This window comes from Equus quagga, chromosome 4, assembly GCF_021613505.1.
Source record: "Equus quagga isolate Etosha38 chromosome 4, UCLA_HA_Equagga_1.0, whole genome shotgun sequence".
In the NCBI taxonomy this organism is placed as follows: Eukaryota; Metazoa; Chordata; class Mammalia; order Perissodactyla; family Equidae; genus Equus; species Equus quagga.
In genome coordinates this window covers 120,217,014-120,239,989 of record NC_060270.1, presented here as the reverse complement: position 1 = coordinate 120,239,989, position 22,976 = coordinate 120,217,014, and the positions used below count along the sequence as shown (strand labels likewise).

The window sequence follows — 22,976 nt, the reverse complement described above, 5'->3', positions numbered from 1 at the left end:
CAAATGCTGTGCCCGAAAACCCCATGCGAGGCAGCCCTGCTAAGAGGCCCTCCTTGACCACTAACAGTAAGGTTATATCCTCTGTCCTATTTTTCCCTATTAGAGCCCAGTTTAGTCACTTCAAAGTGAAAGCACAAGGCTGTAATCAATGGTATTTATTTACTCCTTTCCTTATTTATCATCTGTCTTCCATGTGGGAATGTATGGTCCACAGAAGTCAGGACACGGTCTACTGTGTTTTCCTGTGTATCCTCAGCTCCTAGCACAGGGGGCATATAATAGACACTCAGTAAATGTTTGTCTGATTAAATAGTTAATTAATCCTGGATGGTGTCACATTATCCCTCCAGCTGTGCCATTAGAAAATAAAAGAAATACCAATCTAATGCCTTCATCTGACTCTGTAACTCAGGTTTACAATGCTCTATACAGCCATGATGAGGGCTGCTTCCTGGGTGCATAACCTGTGTGGCCACACAGGTCCCTACACTCAGAACGGCCCTGTGCTTAATCATCTTGAAATGCTTAATAATCTTTGAGCCGGAGGCCTCCTTTTATTTTGTACTGCTCCCTGCAGTTATGTAGCCAGTCCTGGCCATGGCACAGGGTCTTTGTAATATGACATTATTGTCACTCGATAAAGAACATAACACAATACGAGACCCAGATGACCGTGCTAAAATATTGTCAAACGCATCTAACTGGAGACTTCAAGTGTTGAGAATTACCCCTCCAGATGGACAAGTTCTACTCAAGATACTGACCCTGAAGCATTATAAGATATAAATCACTAGACTATGAGCTCTTTGAAAACAGGAACAGTATCTATCTTATTGTCATTATTTTCTCAGAGCTAGCATGTCCCTAGTACATTATAGGTGCTTTGAAATTATTTACTGAATGTAGTTTTGAATGAATAAATAAATACTTAAATTCAAGTTTGAATATATTTATTCAGAAAGGAAAATAAATATATAAGATTCTCAGCAATGAAAGGAAGAAAGGAGAGAAACAAGACTTCTGAAGTCCCTCTATGTATCAGACATTTTACATATAATTTCCTATTTCCTCCTACACAACCATCTGAAGTAGAAATTATTACCCTCATTTTATACATATGGAAATTGAGGACCACACAGCTTCTCAGGACTAGAGTCTACACTGTTCTGATTCTTTACCCGAGGTTTTTTTCACTGTCCCCTGCTACCTCCTATTATATTGTCCTGTCTCTTTCAAGAAAGTTTGAAAAAATTGGGTTGAAGTATTTATCTTCAGTGAATCCACAGAATTCAATTGACTAGAACACACTCTCCTCTAAGAAAAATTTTAACTAAAGTAAACAACAGCAAACCCCAAACATCAACCCATCACCTGGAACCTGTTTGTCATCAACTTGTGAAGGAAAATCCTCTGTCAGAAGTGGATTAGGGACTGCAATTGCTCCCCCTCTCATCAGCTTTCTGGCACCATGCTCTATTGAATATTTTGTTGGGCACAGACAGTAAATTTTACATCCACATAACGTTCTCAATTTGCATTTCTGTAATCGAGTAATAGCTCAGTCCTACGGTTAGAAAATGTAGAACCAAAATGTGCACACGAGCAGTGTGGCTGTGAGCAAATTAAAACCATAGAGCATTTTGATAAGATAACTCTCAAGGGCCAGCCAAGTACACATATTTTTACTAGAGCAAATAATGCCCAATTTTCTTTATAAAATTACATACTTGGTTTTTATTTCCAAAGCAATGGTAAACCAGATAAAGAAATATTACATGGTAAAAACATCTGAAAACGCTGGGTTAAATATTACTGGCAAGAAATTGACACCCTCAGAACCTGTCCAAATAAAGATAAAGCAGAAATTCAGAGAGCTAAGGAAACTTTGGTGCTAGAATCTCTCCCGAGGGTGACATACAAAGTTTTGTTGGAGTCGTGGGTTTGCAGACTGAATTTACCACCACATTGGGTTTATGCCAGAAGTGTAAATTTGATTCTACATTTGAAAATTCTATTAATACAACTCACAATATCAATGATAAAAAGAGAAAAATTTAAGATTTCGAGAGATGCAGAAAGAACATTCAAGAAAATTCAATATCCATTCATGTTAAAAATTCTTAAAATTCAGAGGAACATTTTTTCTTTTTTGGTGAGGAAGATTGTCACTGAGCTAACATCTGTGCCAATCTTCCTCTATTTTGTATGTGGGATGCTGCCACATCATGGCTTGATGAGCTGTGTATAGGTCTGCGCCTGGGTTCCGAACCTGCGAACCCCAGGCAGCCAAAGTGGAGTGAACGAACTTAACCACTACCCAACCAGGCTGGGCCCCAGAGCAACATTTTTAATCTACTGTTTCTGTTTTACCACTTTTCTTGCCTTTATTTTTACTGCTTAAGTTGGCTTTTTTTCCCATTACAATTTATTTCCTTTATAGTTTAAAATATTTACACTCTATTCCTATTATTTTCATGATTGCTTAGAAAAATTTAAATGCATAATCCATAGTAGAGAAAGTGAAGTTAATAACTTTACCTTTCCACCAGATAACACAAAAACTTTACAAAACTGTCTCTGATATTGAAAAACCATTTAAAAAATACAGACTTTGTATTTAAGAATTAAAATTTAAAACACGTTGAAATTCAAGAATATGAGGATGACTGATTTTAACAATGTTTTGAAAAGTCAAGCTAGTGCAAGAAGATTCTCAAGGTGTCTTCTGTGCATGCATCATTCCTCAGTCAGCTAGGGATGTGTGAAAAGCTATCTCCACCCTTCCATGGCCCTCTAATTGCTAGGATTTTTCTGTTAAATCCTGCTGGTCTACCAGTTACCCCAAACATGGACCGCAACCTCACTTGAAAAGTTGTGAGTTCTTGCCATTTATTCCATACTAAATCCACTACTGTATGTTGGAGAAACTAAAGCGGCTTTTTCCCTCTCTTCCCATCCCAAACTGAGTTTACCACCTCTGACAGCAAAGCTGGTTTCTGCTGCCGCTGGGGTTGGAGGGGGAGGGAGAGGTTGGGAGTAGCTCCAGGCAAGGTGACAGGTTCCTGCTGTTCTTACCTGAATCTCCAGCAATTTTTCAAGAATAAATGCTTCTCAAATTATTGTGTTGCCTTGATTGACTTCCAGTGTGATGGAATAGTTATTTTTGTTAATATTTTCGAATTTTATACTTGTTTTCTGAGAAGGAGAAAAACTCGACCTCTTTAAATCACTCTAACAGGAAGTCCTCTTTCTCACATTGGTTTTGGGAGAATTAAATGAGTTTATTTATGTAACCTGCTTGGAAGTACCTAGAATAGTAGCACTACCAGAGTTGGCTGTTACTACTACAATTTTTATTCACTGTGCTTTTGCTGTGTGTTCTAGGAATTAGGGATACAGTGAAAAACAAAAGAGACAAGAATCCCTACCCTCATGAAAGAGGGAGCAGGGGTTAGGAGCAGGATTGTAATCTTAAATAAGGTGGACAGAAAGGCTTTACTGAGAAAGTGATAATTTCAATAAATACATGAAGGATGTTAGAAAGAGCTTTGGAGAGGTCTGGGGTAAGGGGTGGGGAAATAAATTTTCAGACAGAGGAAATGGCCAGCACAACATCTGGGAGGTGGAGCTTGTCTGACATGCAAGAAATGACAAGAGGTGAGGGAAATTGGGCAAGTGGGAACAATGTAGGCAATGCGATGAATGGGTAAGATGATGCCGCATCACTGGTTTTGGCCCTAGAGAGATAGGAGGCCGAATGTATGATCTTGAAGAAAAAAAATAAAATGGTCTGAACCAAAGTTTTAAAAGGATCACTCTGGATGCAGAATGGAAAATGTTCTGTTTGGGAGGCAAAAATGGAAACAAGGAGGCTGAAAAGGAGGCTATTGTTTATAACCCAGAAGAAAGATGAGGCCTTAGACCAGGTGGTAGTGATGGAGGGAGAAGTGTCTAAATTCTGAGTAAATAAAGAAGGTGGCTTGAACCAGTCCACGTGAATAGGAAGAGAAAGCAAAAAGAGATGGATTCTGGATATGTTTGTAAAGTGGAAATGATAGGATTTGTTAGGTTAGATGTGGAGTATGAGTCAAGAGTCAACAATGATGCTAGAGTTTTTGGTTTTCTTACATATTAATTGTGTATATGTTGATTTATATAATCATTTTACAGAACAATTTGATGTTCTCTAGCAAAGCTGAAGATGCGCATGCTGTATTTCCCAAGAATTTCACTTTTACATTTTTACCCTAGAGAGACTTTTGCTCATGTGCATAAGAAGACACCAACAAAACATTCATTGCAGTATTGTTAATGAGTGCAAAAACACTGAAGACGACAGTCAAATGGGTTCATAAGTTGTGGTGTATTCATATTATAGAACAGCATACAAGTGCCAATATAAATGAACTTTATGAGTATCGACAAGGATGAAAGACACAAATAATACTGAGCAAAATATGTAAGGTACTATAATATAGCAAGATGCCATTTATAGAAAGTTTTAGAAAACCTACAGACCACAATAGGTTTTAGGATAAACATATGATAAAACTAAAGAATGATAGGGGAAGACACTCAGAATGGTTCTGAAGGGAAGGATGTGGGATTTATTTAGGAGTTAGTAGCATTTTATATCTTAGGTTGGGTTCTAGACACACAAATGTTCACTTTGTGATTATGGTTATACATAGCATATATACTTTATATTTGTAAATATGTATAGAATATTTGTGTGTATAGAATATTTCATAATAAAAATTTTAAAAATGTGATCTGCTGCAAAAGTATGTCTACTGAGATAGTCATCAATTTTAAAGCCAGTCGGTATCAGATATTGCCACTGTAATTTCCCATTGCCATGACCTCTGGTCTTAAATACACTGAAGATGAAAGTTTCTTTAATATAATTGCATTGAAATGAAAATAAGCAGGTTATCTGATGCTTAGAGTTTTGGAATATTAATAAATATCAAGGCTCTGAATAGAATCCCAGATGTTTGGTAATCATCATATTAGCTCTGAAACTATATTTCATAATTATCCAAAAATGTCCCACTAACCCTAGAGCAGTAGAAGGTATGGATGCTTAGGTTCAAAGATACAAAGCTCCAAGATCATCAATAAAAAACAAAATCTACTTTTAAAAGAGTAATTTCATTCAGTAAGCCTTCTATTAAGGATCTGGTAACATCTGTCTAAGAATGTTGCATGTAAACACATTCTTTTTTGATGGGAGGTCTTTTCAAAAAGCAAAAAATGTTTTCCTCCATCACAAACTGTTTACTTTTTTGGTTACAAAAATTTTTTGGTTAAGAAAATGCCTTCATTATCTATTCAGTATTCCTCAGCATCTAAAGTCTTTGACCAAGATCCACCTTTTTCTGAACTATTTAAGAGCAGACAGGAGATTTTAAGACAGTGTGTAGTTATCTTCCTACTGAGGAAGGTGGGGGGAAATAGAAGAGTCACTCCTCTCTTCTATTCTGTACAAAGTCTCAGGCAAATCATGTAAATTTTCTTAGTCTCAAAAAATGTGACTGCAGTATTTGGAAAATAATATCTGCCCCAATGAAGGAGCAGATATGCCATAAATCCTTGACGAATCTCCAGTTATGCTCGACAGTCCTGAACAGCTATGCTGCAGCTTTGAGAGCAAGGCACCTAAAGCAGTGAGGTTTAAAAAAAAGCACGTTTGCTGATACTGGTGGCCAATGAATAATGGATGGCCCCAATTAACAACCAAGGAAATCATACACAAGAAAGAAATTTATAAATTTCAAAGTGGTATATAAATGTAGCTCATTTTCCTTTGGTGGCCTCCCATCCTGTGTCATGAGTAACACTTGGGTCTGGAGCATCAATGGAGCAGTGGATTAGGTTTATACTTGGGACTGTTAAAGGAGTGCATCTGAAGGGCAAACACAAACATCTCTTTTCCCTCAAGGCAAAAGTGTTACTTTTGTAAATCACCTGAGAGTTTTGTTCATCTTTAGAGACAAGAATTCCAAATCGAACCAGGTCCACCAAATCCACCTTGATTGGAACAAAAACGGTAAATCAGTCCCAGATCTGCTTTCTTTCCTATTTCTCTAGGAGAATGTGTACTTGAGAAACACTGGTTATGTCCCAGAAGGGAATCTGGGCGGTCAGTCTGGATGGAGTGCAGTATGTTTCTTACTGTACTGGATAATTTTCTGATTTATTTGATATTGATTCAAATCCCCAAATACTAGGCTCAAAGAGGAATAAGAAGTGAGAAAAGAAGGCAACGGTGGAACTGACACTCCTGGATTTGCATTGCGCACGAATCACAGCTGTTTAGGACCAGAGGCAAACCTAGAGCTAGCTTAAGGCAAGCTGGACATTTTAGACTATGTATTAAAATTTTCAGACACGGAAGTGTTTTCTAGTTTCTTTTTGTGACTTATTTCCAACATCATTGCTTTAGAGTCATAGAATATGTTCCATATGATATCACGCATTTGAACTTTTTGAGATCTGCTTTTGGCTTAGCAGCTCATATGTTCCACCAAAAAGAAAAAAATAGGATTTTTATTAGAATTACTTTGACATCAATTTGGGGAGAATTGTCATCTCTATGATATTGAGTCTTCCTATTCATAAATATCTTGTCATTCATGTGTCTTCTTTCATGTTTCTGAGAAAGTTTATTTTTCCTTAATAATATTAACAATAATAATGATCATGGAAAATACTCATTAGTGCTATTAGATGTTAGGCACTATAGTAAACATATAATATATTATGTAATCACTTAGTATTTATAATTAATCATAATTTATTTTAAAATTTTGAATATACTTAGTTGGATTTTCTTTTGTTTTTTGCCTTTGTAAATGGCTATTTCTTGCAGATATTTAGAAATACAATTTGCTTTTGAATATTGATTTGCAATTAATGACAGTTTTTTTCTTTCCCAAACGTATGCCTCTTATGATTGTTTTTCTTGAGTCAACTGCACTTGCAAGTTTATCTAGAACAATCTGAAATGGAAGCGATGATGGAATTCTGCTTGTCTCAGAATTTAAAAGGAAAGTGTTTAACATTTCAGTATTGTGTGATATTTCTTAATTTCTTTGATCTGTTCACTATGAGGTCAATTATATTACCATCAATAAATAAATTTTTAAGAAAATGTGTTTTAAATGAAACATTTAGTTTTATCAAGTGTCTTTTCTGTAGCTTTTAGAATAATTCATATGAATTTTCTTTCTAATTGGTTCAGATAGCAAATTATATTAATAGATTTCTAATGTTGAACCACCTTGTATTCCTTGGATAAACCCAACTTAATTATGAGGTATTAACTTTTTAAAAAATGTATATATTACTTTTGCTGACTTTTAAAAAATCTGTATTTATGAGTGAGACATGACACATTTTTTAAATTTAATCTCTACTTTTGTAATTATCGTCATCACTTTAGACAACAATAAAACAATAAATCAAGCCCTGACTCATAAAGTTTGATGACATCCATGGTGTAAATACTTCCATCATGGCCAGTTTTAAGCTATCAATATGATGTCTCTAAACATGGAGTTGGGAAAAGGTGCACATTATATATTTGCATCACCCAGATACGATAGACGTAATTAATCTCAAGACATAGATTATAATAAAATGTATCAAAATAATTAGGAAATGATGAGTTTTAAATATGTATCAGCTTTGTTGCCCATAAAGCTTTATATGATCCATTTCCACCCTCACCTCATTTGTCTTGCCAATTCAATTCCCATTTCTGTTTCCCCTCTTTCGCTTGCTCTACTCCAGGCACACTAACCTCCAACCTGTTCTTTTGTTTTCTTTCTTTTGACACATCAGATATGTTTCTGCTTTAAGAGCTTTGTATCAGCATTTTTGTTAGAAACGCTCTTCCTGCAAATACAACTTGACTGCCTCCCTGTCTGCTTTCAAGTCCAGCTTCACCTTGTCAGTGAGGCCACCCCCTGCAAAAAATGTCAAGTTCCACCCGTGTTCCTCCCTTGCCTCCAATCCTCACCACCGACTATTTTCCCATGACACATCACTGTCTAGTCCATAAATAATTGACTTATTATGCTTAATTTTTATTGTCTGTCTTCCCCCATTAAAAATAAGGTTCATGAGAACAAGGACGTTTGTTTTGATCACTGACATACCCCAAGCTCCTAGAACAGTGACTGTCACAAAGTACAAACTCATAAAGAACTCAAACAATTACATGTTGAAAGAAACGAGAGAGAGAGGAGGACGGGAGGAAGAGAAGGACGAAAGGAAGGAAAGAAGGAGAAAATGAGGAAATCTACCATCTAGACCAATAGATATGATATTACCATGTGATAGTTCTCTCTAAATCCTTCTTTAATCATTTCCTTCCTTCTCTACCTCCCATGATCTAATCACTAGTCTGAATTTTGTGATAATTATTTCTTTTCCTTTTTTTCCTTAGCTATTACTCTTTTTTTGTGTAACCTTAAACAATATATGGTTTGGTTTAGTTTTACTTGTTTTAAAACTTGGTGTAAATGGAAGCATGTTATATATATTCTTTTATGAATAGCTTTCTGCTCAATGCCATGTTTTTTGAGATTTATCCATGATGACCCAAAGAGCTCTGACCTATTTGAGCAGGGATTTTTCGGATCTTGACAGAAAATATGTTTTCAAATACTATGCAGATTTTTTCTTAAATATTAAGTATTTAAGACTTTTAAACAGTACATTTATATCATATATTGATTTCTTAGGCCACAAATCAGGTACACAAATAATGTAACTTCCATTATTTTTCTGTGACCAAACATAATTTCTTACTGAAGCCCCAATGTTACACGTTTGAAGAAAACATAAGCTTATCATTCAAATGTTTTAGTTGAATCAGAGTAAGCTTTAGGATTTAAAGAATTCAATTTAGGATTTTTAGGCAAAAAAAATTGAGGATTTTTGACCTCCTTTTCCTTCTTCTTTAGATGGCATCAACTCCCTAGGAGCTAAAGTGGTGCTACGGATTTGGGAGAAGCACCTGGTCCTTGTTTGACTTCTGCACTCTCTGTTTCATCTTCCCAGACATACAGCCTCCCATCTGCTTCTGGCTGTTATCACCTCCTGCTCCCGGGACTGGACCCCTTGTTTCTACCTTTATAGGCCATCAAACCTTTGCTCTCCCCAGCCTGCTTACTCTCTCTCATTCTCCTTTTCTCATAATGCTTCTCAAGGCCAGAGAACAGGCTGCTCTTCCTCAAAATGTGGCTGACAATTGTGGGGCTCTCTCAGGCTCTCTCCTACCCTGACATTCCATATATCCACCTCTACTCTATTCCTTTCACACCGGGAACATCCACCCTGCTGCCACCTCTCAGAATTCCAGATAAGGGAACGTGTCCCTGGGTGGGTCTCCTCTACTTCTGCATCCCTGAATTTATCTCCAAATTCTTTCTCACTTTCCACCTTGGAAATAATCCAAAATGTGATGGGACTGGTAAAACCCAGGGTCCTGTCTCAGAGACTGTATCTAGCTCTCTTTTATCTTCCAACTCTTTTCTCTCCACTATCTTCCTTTGGGTTCCATAGAATATGAAGGAATGGGCCTGGATGCAAAAGGAGTTAAACCTCTCCCATCTCCAATCTGAATGCAGCCCTTGTTCTTCTTGCTTCTTTTGGCAAAACCTCAGTCCACGTCCAGTGAATGAGAAGCCTAGATATCTTCTGGAGCAAGTGGGAAGGTAGCACTTGACTCAGTATTTTCCGAGAAAGTTTGTTCCCTTTGTGGACATGACTTTTGAATCTGAAGATGAGGAATATGTGCTTTTGTTTCTAGGTACTTCGGTAACAACGCCTATGTCTGCTTGTCTGAATGGACATGGGCCACGGGGAACAAAACCAGATTGGTCAATAGTTCACAGTATCAGCTCACCAACAAGGCAAACAGCTTTTGTAGTTCTTTCAGGAGAGAAATTAAAAATAACATGTAACTGTTAAATTGACATTATTTAAAACAAAATTACTTGATTAAGATTTATCAAGTATATTTTATCACCTTTCAGAAAAAAGATTAGAAGTTCATTTTTCCTTTAACTTGAATGATTTAAAACTAACTGAATCATGTAATACAAATTAATACATAATTTAAAATGCTTTGAGGTTTTGCAGTGTGGTTAATACTTTTAAAGAATGTTTCAGAGGTAAACTGACATTTTTGATTGTAGGGAAATCTGAGTTTAAAAGAAAAAGTGAGACAATCTTCTCTGTTTTGTGCCAAGGTCTAGGACAATCTTAAGGCATGTTAGGTATATGAATTCAGTTACTTAAACTATTTTTTCCTAGAAAATACTGATGGGATCATAAAAACCAGTTTAAAAAATTGAGCACTGTAGCATAGTGTAAATAACTGATTTGCTCTCATTTCCACTCAGTATCTGACTTAGGGAATTTTAGGGCCAAATGCAAGAAACTGTTGTCTTGTGCTCCCCTCACTGACTCCACAGTTTCTCTTGTCCCTTCTGAAAAATTCCACAGTTTCAATCAGGCTGATTCTTCCTTTTGGTTTCACAGAGTGTGAAAAACTTGCCACTAGAACAATAGGAATAAGCCCATCTGAATGCTCCTTTATCCTCCTTTGCTTTTCTGGAGAAAACCTGGGTCCATGTCCAGGGGCACCATCAGGAAACAAGGCTGAGTGGCTTCAGGCTCTGTTCCCAAACTCCGACCCTTAGGGCACTTACAGAGGCTTCCTCAGTGAATATTTTCAACTCACCATTGGGACTGATCTATGATAAGCTGCTCAGGAAGAATAAATATGATTGTTAGCCTAAGCATCACACTCAACCCAATCTCATGGCGGTACTTTGCCCACCAAAGACCTGCATCACTCTGGTATTTCTCTGCACTTTTATCTCACAGATCTCGGGTAGAGCTCTGGGCATGCTTTTTTTTTTTCTTATTCGCCAGCAATCTCTATTAAGCCCTAACCATACTCCTCCTCATTCTTCTACATCTGGTGCTTAGAGAAAATAAAAATAGATTTTTTGAAAAGAACAAAAACATGTCCACGGTACTTTGTATTGAATTACTTTAAAGGTTATGTTTCTAAGTACTTGTTCATAAAATATCTGTTATGCCTTTCCATTATCTTTTTAACCAATCAAAGCTCTTCATGTAAAACATAATGCATTTTACGTTACAACTCCTAAGCTCCCAGGATTTTGAATCCTAAACATCTTTTTGAGAAAATGTGCACATACATGTTAGATTTCAGAAAGGACAAGTCATCAGAGGGAAGCAAAGTCTTTCAGAAAAAAAAGCTGGAGCCTGCTCTCCTTGTCTCTCTAATTATCCTTCAAAATGTAATTAACAGGTTAAAAGAGCTGTTTCTAGTAATCTTAAAATCATATATTTTACACTATTAGTAAATTATATATTATAGGATACATTTATTTTATTGTTTCTCTTTCTGATTTTTTCTCTTCAATTAACATTCTACAGTATATCATTGGGACGGTAGAACAGGAGTATGCATTTGATAGAATGGAACTTTTGGAAGATCAGAATTATGAAGTTGTAAGAGGTGGTATTCACCAAAGTCACTTATCCCTAGAAGAGCTTAGACAACAGTTTGAACAGTGAGTGTGTGCTTTGTTATTTATTCACTCCCTCATTTATTGTAAAGGCAAAATCAACAGTTTTCAACCCTGGCAACATTTCAGCATCATCTGGGCTACTTTATCCTTAAAAATTCGACATGGCTTGTCTCCAGTTCACAGAGGCAGGTCAAAATAGAACACTTTTGTGCATTTAAATGAAATGTGCCAGGACTTGGAGGGGGAGAGCAAGAAACTTCATCAGCTCATGGTCAAGACAAGCCAAGTACAGATTAGAATCCGAGCCAGCGCCACCCTGGCAAGCTGTCCTCGGGAAATAGCAGTGCATGCCTTGGTGAAGATATCCCTTAAATAGCTATGCTTGGGTTACACATCTATACCCTGGAAAGTTTGCCTTCTACCCCTGGTAAAGTCAGCGAACTTTCTTTGTCTGTTATCCTTGTCATTTCCTCCTCATGAAATGCACTTCTTGGATCCCCTCCTCCACTCTGCTTATTAAAATTCTACTTATCTTTCAAAACTCCATTACAATGCCTTTTCTAAGAAGGCTATCACGGAGTTGCATAAGCATAGATGTCTTATTTGTATTACAGTGGGAGTACTTATATTCTGCCTTGCATTCTCAAAATAGGAAGAAAAAAATCTGTTCAAAAGGAATCTATCAAAATCAGTGTTGGAATAAGAGTGGGAGTGGAGAGGAGATTCAGGGTTTGTTTCCAGCTCCACATGCCTTAAGGAGACTCTGGCATTCTCCTTTGGAGGTGTACCGTCTCTCCACCCGATGAGAACCACTGCATATTATGAGATATGATGAGTGAACTGTGTTGCACATGTAAAAGCTATGGAGCCTGACAAAAAGTTGAGAACTACTAATGAGGTCATTCCAAAACTATTTAGAGGCCGACTACGTGCAAAACAAGTGCCTATAGGTTTTTTAGAGAGCAGAACTCATGGGATGTTCAGCTTTAGATCTCCCATGGCTCCTGCTTAGGGCCAGGTAAGAGCTCAGTCAGTGTTGGGTAGAGAAGAATTGACTCTATTCTATGGAAGCCTGATTTTAACAGTGAGTCCCTATAAATGAAATGGTATTACCCACTATGTTGTATCATATTTCTGTTTGTTAGCTAAAATATAAAAAAAAAAACTGCTGAGAAATGGCAAAAGGGAAAACTAAACGTAGAGGACATTCCCCAGAAGCTCCTCCCCTTGTTCAATGTCTGTACCTGCTATGTGTTCTGACACCCACAACCTAGTCCCTTGCTCTAATTTTACTTTGCAATGTGAGTAATAACTGGAGGAGTTCACAGGAGATTTGTAGTCTCTAAAAACTGGGGGGTAAGAAGTCCAACAGTGGAAATTTGAGGAATAGAGAGGGTGGTGATGAAGAGAGTGGTGGATGGGATGTTGCCTGTTGAGCAGAGGTGATGCGGACAGAGTCAGACTAAAGACTTTGGGCACGAAGTGAGGAACAGCTCTCTCAGACTGTTCTCTTTCAGGTGCTGCTCTCTTCTAGCAAGTGTCACCAGAATTTGACTGGGCCCTTCACACTGCTCACACTAGACTAGGTTCAAAACTTTGTCTTGTTCTCTCAATAATTAACCCAGTTCCAAGTACATTGGAAGCTTTGTTGTCTTAACATTACACTTTAGAGCAAAATGTAAATCTCTTTATTTGTCACCACTTATCTCTTCTTTCCCCAAACCTCTAGTCTTATATTCTTCTTGATTTAACATCTCTCTTCTTTTTTTCCCCAGGCTGCCTCTAAAATTTCCTCAGTTAGAACAATTTAGTTCTGGTCTCAAATTCAACCCATTCAACAAAACGAGAGCCCGACAGTTGGCCTAAAATGACTTCTATAGCTCTTCAAGCATGCCTGGGAGTACCTGGGATGATCATGGTTTGGTTATTATTTTCAACTTTATTAGAATCCCTAAAAAATATAATTTCTTATTACCCTCAGGACATTTAAAAGTTTAATTTTTTATTACCCTCAGGACATTTTTCAAAAACTTTATCACTGTACCTATGACTTACCCTTGTAATCAGAAAATCATCATATGAGTTACTAAGTTAGATGTTTTCTTATTTTTAAACATTTTATAATTTATTTGAAATGGTATTGAATATATAATAATATTATAGTCAAACCAGTTTATTTAAAATCACATTTCAATTACTGGAAAAGCTTATAGATTTTCTCAATAGGAAACAAAAAGTTTTTAAAAACCTGTCATATCAATTGCTTGAAAAATTAAAAAACAAAACTAGAAGTCTTTCCACCAGCAGTAAAGGAAACATCCAAAACTGATGGGGAAGTATTAAAATTTTTTTTTAATTTTTATTTTTTTCGGATGTACATCATATTTCGAATTCTGTATACATTACATCATGTTCACCACCCGAACACTAATTATAGTGCATCCCCTTACATGTGACCCTAATCACCCCTTTTGCCCTCCCCCCTCCTCCCTTCCCCAATGGTAACCACTAGTCCAATCTCCAATGCTATGTGTTTTTTTTTTTTGTCATTTTTATCTTCTACTTATGAGTGAGATCATATGGTATTTGACTTTCTCCCTCTGACTTATTTCACTCAGCATAATACCCTCAAGGTCCATCCATGTTGTCACAAATGGCCAGATTTCGTCATTTCTTATGGCTGAGTAGTAGTCCGTCGTGTATAAATACCACATCTTCTCTATCTGTTCATCCTTTTATGGGCACCTAGGTTGCTTCCAAGTCTTGGCTATTGTGTATAATGCCACAATGAACATAGGGGTGCAAGTATCTTTATGCCTTCGTGTTTTCAAGCTCTTTGGATAAATACCCAGCAGTGAAATAGCTGGATCATATGGTAGATCTATCCTTAATTTTCTGAGGATACTCCAAATTGCTTTCCATAGTGGCTGCACCAGTTTGCACTGCCACCAGCAGTGAACAAGGGTTCCCTTCTCTCCACGCCCTCTCCAACATTTGTTGTTTCCTGTCTTGTTGATTATAGCCATTCTGACCGGAGTGAGGTGATACCTCACTGTAGTTTTGATTTGCATTTCCCTGATAGCTAATGATGTTGAGCATCTTTTCATATGCCTGTTGGCCATCTGTATTTCTTCTTTGGAGAAATCTCTGTTCAGATCTTTTGCCCATTTTCTAATTGGATTGTTGGTTTTTTTGTTGTTGAGCTGTATGAGTTCTTTGTATATTTTGGATATTAACCCCTTATCTGATATGTGGTTTGCAAATATCTTCTCCCAATTGTTAGGTTGTCTTTTCGTTTTGTTGATGGTTTCCTTTGCTGTGCAGAAACTTTTTAGTTTGATGTAGTCCCATTTGTTCATTTTTTCTTTTGTTTCCCTTGCGCGGTCAGACATGGGACTTGAAAATATGCTGCTCAGACCAATGTCATAGAGCGTACTGCCTATGTTTTCTTCTAGAAGTCTCATGGTTTCGGGTCTTACATTCAAGTCTTTAATCCATTTTGAGTTGATTTTTGTGCATGGTGTAAGGGAATGGTCTACTTTCATTCTTTTGCACGTGGCTGTCCAGTTTTCCCAACACCATTTATTAAAATTTTTAAAAGATCAAATTTACTTTATGATTAACATGATATTTTAATAGATTAAGATAAGCACATTAATTAAATCTTATATATTATTATTAGGATATGAAATATCTTAAAATGCAATATTACATATGATGTATGAGATTTTTGTAATTATGTTGGTATTAATGCCAAACAGAATGCAGATTCATATTCTCCTAAATACATCTTTGTGCCATGCAATATACTTAATTCTGTCATAGTCATTATCCTATTTAATCAGCTAAACAGGCCTATGATTTGGGTACTATCCCCATTTTACCAATGTGAACACTGAGATGTAGGGGAGGCAAGTGCGTCACCCAAATCATGGGTTTGTGCATGTATTACAAATGAATCTAACTTTCTCATTTCTTTTCTTGGTTTCACATAATACACAGAAAACAGCTTAGCGACATGGTAGGAGTAAACCAGAAAGAGGAAACAATTTCTTGTGAAACCTTACCCCAGAGACTAGCACAATGGCTTTATCAAATCTACTTCTGTCTGATCTCAACATGACCGATCCAATGAACCTTCAAATATACAAGTTATATGCCATAGACATTTTTCCCATTTTTTTTTTTTGAGGAAGTTTACCCTGAGCTAACTCCTGCCAATCCTCCCATTTTTGCTGAGGAAGACTGGCCCTGAGCTATCATCCATGCCCATCTTCCTCTACTTTATACGTGGGATGCCTACCACAGCATGGCGTGCCAAGCCGTGCCATGTCCGCACCCAGGCTCCGAACCTGCGAACCCTGGGCCACCAAGAAGCAGAACATGTGAACTTAACCGCTGTGCCACTGGGCCAGCCCCTCCCATAGACATTTTTATTTAAAATATGTTAAAAATTATGAATTTGTGAGTGAAATTTTATATCATTTATTTATTCACCCTTTGGTCATTTATACAAACATTTGTTACAACCAGCCTACAGAGCAGGAATTGTAGTCTGAGGAAACCGAGGCTCAGAGAATCTAAATTATTTGTCTAAATTCACAAAATTAGTCTTTGAAAAGGCTGAGATTTGTGTCTGCTCTGTCTAAATTAAAAGCCAGTAACCTTTTGGATAGTTTCTAGATCATGTTCTAGAAGTTAATTGTGACTGGTTGGTTTAGTTGCATTTTCTAAACTTTCCTCCAGAGCAGAAGGCTTGTGCAAACTCTTTCTTCATGGAGGAACTGGGACGGCAGCAGAGTTTAGGGCATTCTAAGTGATATTATGCGAGTGTTTGCATGCTCCCACTTGTACTTTTATGGGCAATAAAAGTTGGAAGGAAGGTAGAATGGGTGGTCCTGCACGCCCTAGTGATTAATGGCTGGTTCAGTGACGATGAAGAAACAGCTTCCCCAAGGGCAGTAGGACTAGGACAAGTCGAGATCTGGGGCGGTAGGAAGATGAGTGATCAGAACATATGCTCCTTACTCAATTTGGAAGTGGAGGTATCTGAAGCTGATCTATCTTGGGTCAAATTTGAAATTTTATCCATAGTGGAATGTTGTTAAGATATAAGAAGTTATTTCCAGAAGATTCCATTGATCCTCTCCATCCAAGGCATGCATCTTGGTCTTTCCATTTGGCCAAGAGGCACTCTGACAGGTGGTCATTATTGAGTATTACAGATCATTTTTTTTCTTCTCTGGGCACCATCTCATTATGCTTAACAATTTTAGCAAATGCTGATTTTATCATTGTTTTAGTGTGATCACTCAGAACCTATCACATATGTTGATTCATACATAAAATTTATGCCACATTTATATACAAATTAATACATATAAGTAATTTCTATGGTAAAATTTTCAGTATTTATGTTTCAGCATATTTTTTCAGTGTACAATATTCTTTTCCTTAGAAATATATTTCTATAACTCCCCTAAACTGGAAATGTAGTTAATATAAAGTTTTGTAAATAGTAAAGAGAAGAAACTTAATCTTCAATGAGTTAATAATTTATCTAAAACCCATATTCATCCAAAATTGTCCTCCTACACTCTACCACAGTGCTTATGAGTCTACCAAATGCTTATGAGTTATGGAAATTACTTAGAGTATTTATATTAAATTACAAAAAGGAGCATTATATTGGGCATGATTATAAGTCGTGAGATATAGACAGGCAAGAAAAAAAGATTATTGACTTTCCTGATGGCTTCTCTGGAGATTAAGAAATTATAGAGTGCAGTTCCACCTGAAAGCCACACCACAGCCTGTGCAAGAGCATCGGCTCCTCCGGCTCCATGCTTCTACAAAGAATTTATTTTACTTTTTTGTTCGTGTTATTAAACAACATTAGTAGGAAAAAGACAAAAAAAAGGATGAGTATTTTTGTTTTTGATTTTTAAAATAAACACAAGTAGCATATTATTTCCTTATATAACGTGGTCTTACATCCAAATACTTGTGTACTACTTGTTGGTAGACAATATTAATATCCTTCAAGGTAGCTTCTTAATAGATTCTGAGAATGTCTACTGTAGTTGAAATCAAATGATCTCCATAGGAATCCAAGCTATGGTCTTGAATGGTTTTTAGGCAACAATTCAAGAGGGGAAAAAAATAAGTTGAATTAGAAAAAAAATGAATCATCCCAAGATCACCACTGATGAATACAGAAATCAGAAAATGTTTCAGGAGCAAAAGTAAAATATATATTGAAAATTAAGAAAAAATACGTCAATTATACTTATCTACATAATTTTACCACAATAATTCCTACAAACATAGCTGATTATAAATGCTAAGTACAATTTATTTTTTATGGAGTTTTAGAGAATTTTCTCTAGATTGTCAAAATTAAGTACATTTTTTTTCAGAAGCAAAAACCAGTTCAAAGAAGCTTAAGTTTTTCTGATCAGTAAATGTCTTTAAGTAAAATCTCATGCATGGTAGCTGTTCTAATTTGACCAAAAGACTTGGAGAGTTCCCTCTACTTGCTGGAAATCTGCCTCACCCTGTGAGAGAAAGGGAGTCCATTTTAGCAGATTGTTCAGTTGGCATCACGAGCCACATAAATCACTGGTACAAACTCCTTAGTTGACCTGGCTCAACTGTTATGGGAAAAGATTCATCTCTTGGCTTTATCAGACTCTTTATGCTTTGAAATGTCTGTTTCAATGGCATTTTGTAGCATTTCTCTTTACTAAGATAATATGGTGAGTGTCAATAAATTTTCTTTGAGCAGTTAATCACTAATTTTGTCATTTCTGCAATAAAGCTTATTAATCTATTTTCACTTTGCATGTCCCTTTTCTAAAACATCAAAAAGGTAGTGTGACTTTCATAAACTTAATTTATCTTTTATATCAATTCTACCATTTGTCCTTCTGAACAAATGCTTTAATGGTTGTCTATCATTATAAAAATGATTCATAAAAATTTTAAGGGACAGATATCTTTGAAAAAATGTTTATGTTATAGTAGGAGTGAACAGCAGGGGTAAGATGGCTTAAGATACTATTTTTGGTGGGATTTGAGAATGATGTTAATATATAATTCAATTTAAAGTTAGTCAAGTTATTTTTCTCCTGAAAAGCCTGTTGTTTATTTTTTTAAGGGTGGCTCTTATACACTTTCTTTACTGGGATCCCCTGACAGTTGACTTAATGGTTAATTGTACTAGACTAGTAGGAGCGCCTCGATAATTAATTAGCTGAGACTGGCTGGTGTCTAATATTGAATGATGTGTTTTCACAAGGAAGTATATTTATGCTTACTCTCTGGCTCTGGCTTCAGAAAAAAAAGGCTATCATTTACTAACAGATTTAATTCCATCCAAAGATAAGTCATATACTCATATGAAGGAAAGACAAGAAACATAGCAAGTATTAAATTACACCCAGGAAGGCTGCACAGTATAGAGTTAGGATCTAGAACTCTTCTTCAATCCTGGTCCCATCGCTTATTAGCTATGTAACCTTGAACAAGTTATTTAATCTCTCTGTTTCAGTTTGCTTATTTGTAAAGTGAGGATCATAAAAAATAGTGTCTATCTCAAGAGCTTTTGTGAGAATTAAATAAATCCAGACATGTAAAGTGTTTAGAATGTGGTGTTTTCTACAGTAGTTTTTGTTACTCCCCCAGGCTCACACATATGCCTGCAAGCTAGATGGAGAATTTATAGAAGGCTTCCTTAAAGAAGTATACTATGGAAAACACTACCCGCTCATAACAATTTTGATGTGAGATTTTCTTATGACAAAACATGCAATAGATTAATACTACCAGTTAATTGAGTGAATTGCTACATGGTGAATTGATCTTGACTCTTCTATCACCTTTCCGTTCTTAATTCATCCATCAAGACAGCCTGTAGAGTATATCTCCCAAATCTCTCTCAAATCATCCAGTTTCCAGCATGAGTGAGTGAAGGAATGGAATTGTCTTATTCTGAATACTTGATACAGCTGCCTAATGTGTAGAGCTGAAAATGAACAATCTTTGTTTAAATACTTTCTGTTGAGGATTCTGCCACTTAAGATACTTGCCTTTACTTTTTCTTCTCATAGAACACTTAAGGAGAAGAAAAAGATTAAAAAAAAGAATATTCTGCAGATATAAATTCTCTCAAAAAGAAAAGATTTCAGCTAATCCAGCAAACTAGGTTTATGGCAATTCACTTCTCCAAAAGAACATTTTACCATCTTAGTTTTTACCCCTTAAAATATGCCTAGATTTAGACTTTATGTACAGTCGAAACTCTTCAGTTCTCCTGAATTTACTTCTTCTAGGACTCTTCTTCATATTTTGGCTAATATAATTTTCTCTTGTTAACTATAGGAATCTAGAAAATTCCCAGAAATCATGCAAAAAAGTGTATAGCTGAAGTCTTTGACCTTTCTTATATATATTTAATTTCCATGTTTTATTTCTCCTCCAAAGAATAAATTATGAAAAATGAAGGGGAAAGAAAAAGCGATCCAGGAAGTCTCTTCAGGTGGGATTTAGTATATAAGTCTTCAGGAGGAAATGGTGAAACCCCTCAGGAATCTGCTCCAACTTTATTTCCATATCATCTTCAAAACACAACGTAGGCCCATTCTTTAATGAATAACTGGTAGTGAGTGATCTTGGAAGCCTTGCACTAATTGTAATTTGTATCAGGAAACTTCTTTGTGGGTAAAGAGAGAAATTCAGCACAAGGACCCACTCAGTAATATTATCACTGTGGACACGAGATTCTTTCGGAAGGCTCCTGTGTTCCCACATCACCCTTTCATCTTGGACTAGGCTTCTATAAAATATGCTGAGCAAATCTGCTAATTAAAGAAAACTCAGAGACATCAGTAAGAAATAGAAATCTCATCAAACAAAATCAGTTCAACAAGAATAAGATATAATTTTGATGTTAGTTTGATATAGGAATAATAGAGCACCCACGATTTATTTTAGATAAATTTGCCTCCATTGTGAAAGTAATCCTGTTACATGAGTCTTTATAGATTAGAGATTGTACCACTGACCAGAATCTTGGCTAGATGTTGTAGATCGATAAAGTGCTTTGTGACTAATTGCTTAGAGTGCTTTTATTTTAAAGCATGAATTTACAAGTGTTCTTCAACAGGAGCAATGGGATATACGTTCAAGAGAAGCAATTTATTCCACCACTACTTTCAAAAACCATAAGTAGATGAAACTAACTCTCTCCACGCATCCCTTCAAATAGACCCGCATCATAGCCAGCCTAAGTTAGGAACATGCACATAGGAGAGGAAGAAATAGCATAGAAGGCATTTTGTAAGAACACTACTCTCTCATCCTGGGTTAAAGGATAGCTGGATATATGGGGTTGATTTCTATATTGGCTGATTCTTGGGCCTTGATCAATGTAGCTACCAACTCAGCCATCTAAGATTTGGTGATGTAAAGCTAGATAGGATGGAAAAAACATTTATATATTTGGGTATTTGGTATTGCTAATTCAACTCTGTCTAAAAATTGGTCAAACAATATTTACGGAATATCATAAGGGACATCTAAAGACTCCTAGAATTTTGGATTGTGCATACCACCAGTATTTGCTGAATCTTTCCTCTGTAGCAGGTACCCACTTGCTGAAAATCATGATGATGAAGGATTTTGAAGATTCTAAGTAGCTTTAGTCTACATGGGAAAAATGAAGAATAAAATCAAAGGAGACAAAGTTTCCTGACTCTTTCTTCTCTCAACCTCCCTAGATGGAAACTCACACAAAAAGTGCTCTCTCCACTGAAGAATTTGATCATAAAGACTAAAAATGAAGAAATTTGTGATGTTTTCAATTTGTTGCTCTGCTATGTCTTAATATACAAGGAAAACTGAGTGTAATTTGAGATCCCTAAAATCTATGACGATGGTTGGCTATGATGTTGCAGGGAGGTGAGTCAGAAATCATCAAGACAAAAGTGATGACAGGGTTTTCACTCACATCTTTTGATTTTTTAAGCATAGATCCTTACTGCAGCCATATATTTATGCTGGCTATGACTTTTTCCCAACTTTATTGAGATATAATTTTCATATAACATTGTGTAAGTTTTAGGTTTACAATGTGTTGATTTTATTTACTCATGTATTTATGAAATGATTAGCACAGTAGGGCTGGGTAACACCTCCATCACCTCACATAATTGCCATTTCTTTTTTGTGATGAGAATGTTTAAGATTTACTCTCTCTTAGCAACCTTCAAGTACATAATACAGTATTGTTAACTATAATCACCATGCTGTACATCAGATCCCCAGAACATATTCATCTTATAACTGGAAGTTCATACCCTTTGATCAACATCTCCCCATTTCCTCCACCCTCTAGCCCCTAACAACCACCATTCTACTTTGTTTCTATGAGGTCAGATTTTTAGATTCTGCTAATAAGTGAGATCGTACAGTATTTGTCCTTCTCTGTCTGACTTACTTCACATAGCATAATACTTTCAAGGTCCAGCCATGTTGTCTACAAATGCCAGGATTTCCTTCTTTCTCATGGCTGAAAAATATTCCATTGTGTGTATATATGTATATATATATATATATATATATTTACCATATCTTCTTTATCCATTCATCTGTAGATGGACACTGGGTTGTTTTCATATCTTGGCTATTGTGACAATTCTGCGATGAATGTGGGAATAACATATATGTTTAATATCTCATTTTCATTTCCTTCAGATATATAGCCAGAAGTGGGATTGCTGGATCATATGATAGTTCTATTTTTAATTTTTGAGGAACCTCCACACTGTTTTCCTTAGTAGCTGTACCAATTTACATTCCCATCAACAGTGCACAAGGGTTCTCTTTTCTTTACATCCTCGCCAAAACTTGTTCTCGCTTGTCTTTTTGATGATACCCATTCTAATAGGTAGGAGATGATATCTCATTGTGGCTTCGATTTGCATTTGCCTGATTATTAGTGATGTTGCACATCTTTTCATGTACCTATTGTCCATTTTCCATTTTTAAGTTGGCTTGTTTTTTTGCTATTGAGTTGTATGAATTCCTTATATACTTTGGATATTAACTCCTTTTCAGATAAATGATTTACAGATATTTAATCCCATTCCATAGGTTGTATTTTCATTTTGTTGATTGTTTCTTTTGATATGCAGAAGCTTTTTCATTCGATGTAGTCCTATTTATTAATTTTTGCTTTTTAAAGCTTGTGCTTTTGGTGTCATATCCAAAAAGTTGTTGCCAAGACCAATGTCAAGGAGTTTTTTCTTTATGTTTCTTCTAGGAGTTTTATGGTTTCAGGTTTTATTTTTAAGTCTTTAATTCATTTTGAGTTAATTTTTGTGTATGGTGTGA

General features: G+C 36.1%; 1 protein-coding gene across 3 annotated transcripts in view; it reads left to right on the top strand.

Annotated features, from left to right (window-relative positions):
- The window catches only part of PDE1A (phosphodiesterase 1A), a 252,201-nt gene that overhangs the window by 215,926 nt on the left and 13,299 nt on the right, over positions 1–22,976 (top strand). The gene's annotated exons all lie outside the window — the stretch shown is intronic.